This window comes from Phodopus roborovskii, unplaced genomic scaffold (assembly GCF_943737965.1).
Source record: "Phodopus roborovskii unplaced genomic scaffold, PHOROB, whole genome shotgun sequence".
Taxonomy (NCBI): Eukaryota; Metazoa; Chordata; class Mammalia; order Rodentia; family Cricetidae; genus Phodopus; species Phodopus roborovskii.
This window is the reverse complement of record NW_026126412.1, coordinates 5,241,142-5,248,216: the sequence shown is the minus strand read 5'-3', so window position 1 is coordinate 5,248,216 and position 7,075 is coordinate 5,241,142. Positions and strand designations below refer to the sequence as shown.

Below are 7,075 nucleotides of genomic sequence, written 5' to 3'. Positions count from 1 at the left end.
TAAACACTGTGTTGGTTGCTGTGGTTATCATGGTAGAAGGAACAGTCTTGTAACCTCTTACAATATCTCTTCCCCTGTTTTTCACATTAAACTTATAATGAATAGCTTCACATATAATGGTTTAATATTTTTTAAAGAAATTTTGCTTTGGAAAGTAGTATATATCATAATTATGATTGTTGAATATTTTTCCTGTTGTAGTGATGTGTTCAGCTCTTTCTCAGTGTGGGAAAGCAACAGATTTCTGAGTCAGTAGGTAATTAATATGATAAAGAACTAGTGATCGACGACCGTCAGAACTCCTGTCCCGGTGTCTAGCTTAGCTCTCATTTCCAGACAACATGAGCTTCACCACCCGCTCCACCACCTATTCCACCAACTACCAACCCCTGGGCTCTGTGCGGATGCCCAGCCACCAGGTCCGGCCTGCCAGCAGCGCGACCAGTGTCTAAGCAGCTGCTGGGGGCTCTGGTTCCCGGATCTCTGTGTCCCGCTCCACAAATGTCTGGGGTGGCTCGGTAGGGTCTGCAGGCCTGGTTGGAATGGGTGGTATCCAGACCGATAAGGAGACCATGCAGGATCTGAACAACCGCCTGGCCAGCTACCTGGACAGGATGAAGAGTCTGGAGACTGAAAACAGGAGACTGGAGAGCAAAATCTGGGAACATCTAGAAAGAAGGAGTCCCAGGATGTCAGAGACTGCAGCCACTTTTTCAAGACCATCGAGGACCTGAGGGCTCAGATCTTTGCGAATTCCATGGATAATGCCTGCATCGTGTTATAGATCGACAATGCTTGACTAGCTGATGACTTCAGGGTCAAGTATGAGACAGAACTGGCCTTGCACCAGTCTGTAGAGAGCGACATCCATAGACTAAGAAAGGTGGTAGATGACACCAACATCACAAGGCTGCAGCTCGAGACAGAAATCGAAGTCCTCGAGGAGGAACTGCTATTCATGAAGAAGAATCAAGAGGAGGAAGTGAAAGGACTGGAAGCCCAGATTGCCAGCTCTGGATTGACCGTGGAAGTGGATGCCCCCAAATCTCAGGACCTCAGCAAAATCATGACTGACATCCGGGCCCAGTATGAGGAACTGGCTCAGAAGAACCGTGAGGAACTGGACAAGTACTGGTCCCAGAAGATTGAAGAGAGCACCACAGTAGTCACCACCCAATCTGATGAAATCAGAGATGCTAAGACCACACTCACAGGCCTGAGAGGCACCTTCCAGGCCTTGGAGATCGACCTGGATGTCATGAAAAATCAGAAAAGCAGCTTGGAGAACAGCCTTAGGGTTGTGGAGGCCCGATACAGCACACAGATGGAGCAGCTCAATGGGGTCCTTCTGCACCTGGAGTCAGATCAGGCACAAACCCCGGGCTGAGGGGCAACGCCAGACCCAGGAATATGAAGCCCTGCTGAACATCAAGGTTATACTTGAGGCTGAGATTGCCACCTACCGCCGCTTGCTAGAAGATGGGGAAGACTTCAGTTTCAGCGATGCCCTACTCGAGTAACTCCATGCAAACTGTCCAGAGGACAACCTCCCGCAAAATTGTGGATGGGAAAGTGGTGTCCGAGACCAACAACACGAGAGTTCTGAGACACTGAGGCTGAGAAGGAGGCTATCCTGGGGACTAAGGAACCAATAAAAGTTGAGAGGTCACTGGAAAAAAAATAAAAGAACTGGTGATCTAGTGATGTTCATGTGCACAAGTCGGAATAAACACCTCCATTTACAGTATTTTCAATGTAAGGCAGGCTTGTGTGGACTTAACCACATCACAATGTATAAGGACCTTTAATTAATTGTTATTAAATATTAGTTTTACTTCTATTGGCATAAACAAGAAACACTAAATTTAAAAATGATTTTAAGTGCAGGTGTGTGTGTGTGTGTGTGTGTGTGTGTGTGTGTGTGTGTATTAATATGTACGCATGATGCATGAAGAGTCCAGGAGAGGTTGGTGGATCCTTATTTCTGGAGTTACTTGCAGTTGTGACTCATGTGAGTGCTGGTCAGTTTTGAGACATATGATGTAGGTTCTGGGAACTGAATAGTGCTCAAACGAAAAAGTAGTACACAACTATCATTTCTCCAGTTCCAACCCTAATTCTTATTTATAATCTTCCATGAAGCAGATTATGGTACCTTATATACTACCAGTTATTTGCATTTAAAATGTTTATATAATAACTTGTTTTAAAAATTAACAAAATAAGCATGTATTGCCTGTCATAACTCTGGTATTACCTGAACTTCTGAGAGTATGACATGTTGGGAAGAAAATGTTGCTATCCATGAGCATTGTATCAGAAATCCTTCTGGCTTCAAAACAAAAGGTTCTGCTTGTTTATTCATGGAGAATGATAATCCTTCAAGAAGAGAAACCTGCAAATGAGGTTTGCAGCAGACATTGAACTATAATCATTTGTACTTGGTATTGACAGTTGGCGCTCTCCTTAAGTCATGCAGTTTCCAGTGATGAAAGTCACATTGTTAGGCTTGGCAGAGCAGAATTTACCCACTTAGCCATCTCTTTGGTCTTAGCTGCCTTGAACAGCATCTGCATACCAAGTAGTTTTACTTCATTTACTAAGTATTTTTGATGTGTTTGTTTTTGCTGGGCCACACACATACAGATTTTGCGCCAATGAGCTTCATTGCCTCCTACGTACTAGACATTTTTATCAGCTGAAACCAAGTTATCTCATAAAAGTTACAGCATAGAAAGTAATTTACATCATTCTTCTACTATTACAAAATGCTCTGAATCAAAAAGTCCTGACAATACAACTATATGAACCAAAGAAATACAATAAAATATCATAAAATGTGGTGTTACACTTCTGTCTCACTGTAACTATGAAAAATTTTAAGATCATTTATTGCACCAAATTATATGACCAAGAATTCTGGGATGCAACTAAGAATCTAAGCAATAGTGGAGAGGCTACCTTAAATGCCCTTCCCCGATAATGAGATTGATGACTATGTCATATGTCATCCTAGAGCCTTCATCCAATAGCTAATAAAAGCAGAAGCAAACACCCACAGCTAAACACTAAACTGAACTCCTGGAATTCAGTTGCAAACAGTGAAGAGTGATGAGCAAAGAGGTCAAGACCAGGCTGGAGAAACCCACAGAAACTACAGACCTGAACAAGAGGGAGCTCATGGACCCCAGTCTGATAGCTGGGAAACCAGCATAGGACTGACCCAGATTACCTGAATGTGGGTGTTAGTTAGGAGGACTGGGCAGTCTGCAAGGCCTCTGGTAAGTGGATCAGTATTTATCCCTAGTATATGAATGGACTTTGGGAGCCCATTCCACATAGAGGGATACTCTCTCGGCCTAAACACATGAGAGAGGGCCTAAGCCCTATCCAGATGATAGGACAGGCTTTGAATACTCCCCATGGAAGGCCTCACCCTCACTGGAGAGCAAAAAGGGGATGGACTGGGGGTTGGGAGGGGATGGACACTGGGATTGCATGTAAAACAATCTTGTTTCACATTTAAATTAAAAATAACATAAAAAAATAATTCTGGGATGTCCTTAGTGAACTTTCTATCCCTGACATTTTAAGTCTACTGCAAAGTTTGCATACTGTGCTACAAGTAGCTTCTTCACACAAAACTTTGCCCAGAAAGTCTTAGACACTATTGTTTATAATGTCATAAAAGTTTCCTAATATGGGAAGAAGATCAAGTAAAAAGAGAAGAAACGGTGGTGTGTGGCCTTAATGTTGGAAAAGCAACTGTAAGATTCTCAGGCAGAGTGTATCAGAGCTTGGAAATCACACAATACAGAAAGTTGCTCACAATTAAGCTTCAACGTGCAAATTAAAGGTATTAACCATGGTCCATCTGCAGTGATCAAATATTCCTGCCCTCTTTGTTTCCCTAACTATAACCAACCACCATTCCCAACATGATTTTAATCTTTTATCTGACCCAGAAGACAGCGCAGAAATTCACAACCAGTGAAAGTGCAGAAAACAAACATCTATAGAGAGGTCAGCCACAAATGGAACACTGGCATCATGCCTCTCCCCACAAATCTGAAAAAGACATGAAAAGGATATAAGACCAAGGGGTATGAGGGGACTGGGCTGGAAGAGTGTCTTCTGGATATGTGAAGGCTCACAGAACAGTAAATGAACAGTACAAATTGTACTCATTGGATTGTTTAAAGGACATGGATTTTGAAGGTGGTTTAAAGGGGGAGATAGATATGGGAGATTTAAAGGGATAGGTGGAGAATATGTGATTAAACTACATTTTGTGTATATATATATATATATATATATATATATATAAAATCCTCACATAATTAAAATATTATATATTTTAAAATTGTGTTATTTTACAAGGTCTTCAACAAAAGAAATAACGCTTAAAAAAAGAAAAAATGCACTAATAAATACTGTTTCCCAAACAGAGAGATTGAATGTGTAGTATGATAATCTGTTCTTCAAACACAATTTCATTACTGATTTATTACCTATTTACTCTCTCTGAAACTTGTGTCCTGGGAGCAGAATTACATAGTTCTCACACACTCGGTTTACCAGTGATAAAGTAAATGAACCAGTAGAAGTTTTTGTCTTCTGGGTGTTCACTATTTATCCCTCCTTCCCCATCTCAAATGTTGCATCACCCATACACATAGAAACATTGATTCTCTGTGTTCTTTTCAATGCCTCCAATTTGCTGATCAAAGTAGCAAGAAATCAAATATAGTGATCATTTATAGATATCAACTTACTCATAAAATGATGACAAGTTAGTGAAAAACTTGCTGTAAATATTTAAACTTAGGCTGCACCCCTTACTTTGGACCTATTTTCAATGCAATGGAATGAACATCTATATCTCTTTAAGGAAGCCCCAGGCATTTCTGAAAAGGAGAGCATGGTCTTTGGGGTTACAATAAAGGTAAACCTGTTTGACTTCTTTCAAGCTAATTTTACATATGTTTAGAAGAAACAGGGAACTATTCCTCAAAACAGTACTTTAATTACCTAGAAAGAATGGCTTGAGAAAGACCTCCAAAAACAAGTCATTCAAAGAAGCATTGGACTCTCATCCTTCATCATGAGAGCCCTGCAAGGCTTCATCCTTCAGGAGCATGCTATGGATTCTAACTGCTGTTTCAAGAATGAGGGCTGCATGAATCACAAACAAAAGAGGGCAGAGGTGGTACCTTAAGAGAACTCTCTGATGCATTCCTCCAGTAAAACATTTCCTAGAAAGCAGGAAATACCCTAGACTAGGTAGGCTATCTCAGGGAAATGTCTATTTGTCCAGAGTAGCTACTACTAAGACAACATTTATAGACTACAGATGTCAGCAAATCCCACTCCCACCCCCAAATGACTTTGAACCTATTATTATGCCTGTATAGTATCTTTCCAAAACATCTCAATATGTGATAAATAATGTTCTAGTTTGCTTCCTTTTGTTAAGACAAAAACTATGACATAAAGCAGCAAAAAGGAAAAGGCATGTTTCAGCCTCCACTTTACAGTTCACCATAGAGGTAAGTCAAATTAAGTGTTCAAGGAAAAACGTGAAGCAGAGAGGGAAGAGTGAGAAGAAATGGGGGCAAGACCAGGCTACAGAAATCCACAGAGACAGCTGACCTGAACAAGGGGGAGCTCATGGACCCCCAGACTGATAGCTGTGAAACCAGCATTGAACTGACTCAGACCCCCGAACATGGGTCTCAGTTAGAAGGCCTCCGCAGTTGAAGGGACCTCTGACAATGGGACCAGGATGTATCCTTGGTTCACAAAAGGACTTTGGGAGCACAATCCCAATGGAGGGATACTCCCTCAACATAACCTAGAGGCAGGAGGGAGGGCCTAATTCCTACCCCAAATGACTTGAAAGATTGTGTTGATCCCTCCTGAAAGACATCATACTCTGTGGAGTGGGAAGGGAGGGTGAGATGGGAGCAGGGTCGGAGAACTGCGATCGATATGTAAAATAAAAAGTAAATAATAATAATTTTAAAAAAGTGAAGCAGATACAGAAAAGAGTGCCTGTTCTCCCTGGCTGAAAGAGCTGCCAATCTTACATAGCCCAGACATGCTCATGCATGGATGGTACTACCCACAGTGAGCTGAGCCAACCTACATCAATTAGCAATCACGATAACACCGGTCGGGTCCACAGATCAGTGTAATGGAGGTGATACCTCAGCTGAGATCCCTTCTTCTGAGACACATCTATTTATGCCAAATTGAAATAAAATAAAAAAAATATACACTAAGCAGTGCACATAACTGAGTGTGCACTATTAGTCTTAAGCTGTAGCTGTAAAGTGGTCATTGAAGAAAGTTGTAAAATGAAAAGGGCTTGAATTAGGACCAGTCATTATAACATCCATTCATATGTACACAGACCTGTCAAAGACAGATTATAGCAGGGGGAGGGAGAAGAAATGGGAATCCAGGATAAGCTCTCTTGAGATCTTGAAACTTTCTTGGTCAGGGAGAAATTGGCTCAAAGACCAAGATTTCCTTGAGCTTTTAGATAAGAATTAACTTCTAGGTCAGAAACTCGAGGACCTGAAAGGTGAAATATTGGTAATCTTTGAGCTGTTTTTCCTTTCAGACCAAAACATAACCAACTTTTTCACTTTCTAATCATAGCTGTTTATAAGAAGAAAAAGCAGAAACATCAACCACACTGAGTCTTGTTAAATTGATGCCTAATGCTTTGAGGATATTCCAATTTGAGGGCAGCAAACCCAAACACTTTGCTGCTTAGAAAAGGAAAACCTTTTAGCCTCAGAGTATAGAATTCACTAAATGGCATTTATATTTACCAAAAAAAAAAATAATAATAAAAAAACTTAAGAGACTAAGAATAATTTGGGCTCACTAATTAGTCAGCTATGAATACAATTGATTTTTTTTCTTTAAATGTCTAAGAGAAGTTGCCATGTTATTATTTCCCCTGAATGTTATTACAATATGGATATACATGAAAATGTCATTGTGTACTATCTGTTTTAAGTTTGCTTTTCTTCTTACTATATCAGAAAGAAGACACATATGA

At 40.6% G+C, this 7,075-nt stretch overlaps 1 pseudogene; it reads left to right on the top strand.

Annotated features, from left to right (window-relative positions):
• Positions 1–341: 341 nt before the first annotated feature.
• LOC127220935 (keratin, type I cytoskeletal 18-like) lies at positions 342–1,669 on the top strand (annotated as a pseudogene).
• Positions 1,670–7,075: the final 5,406 nt, after the last annotated feature.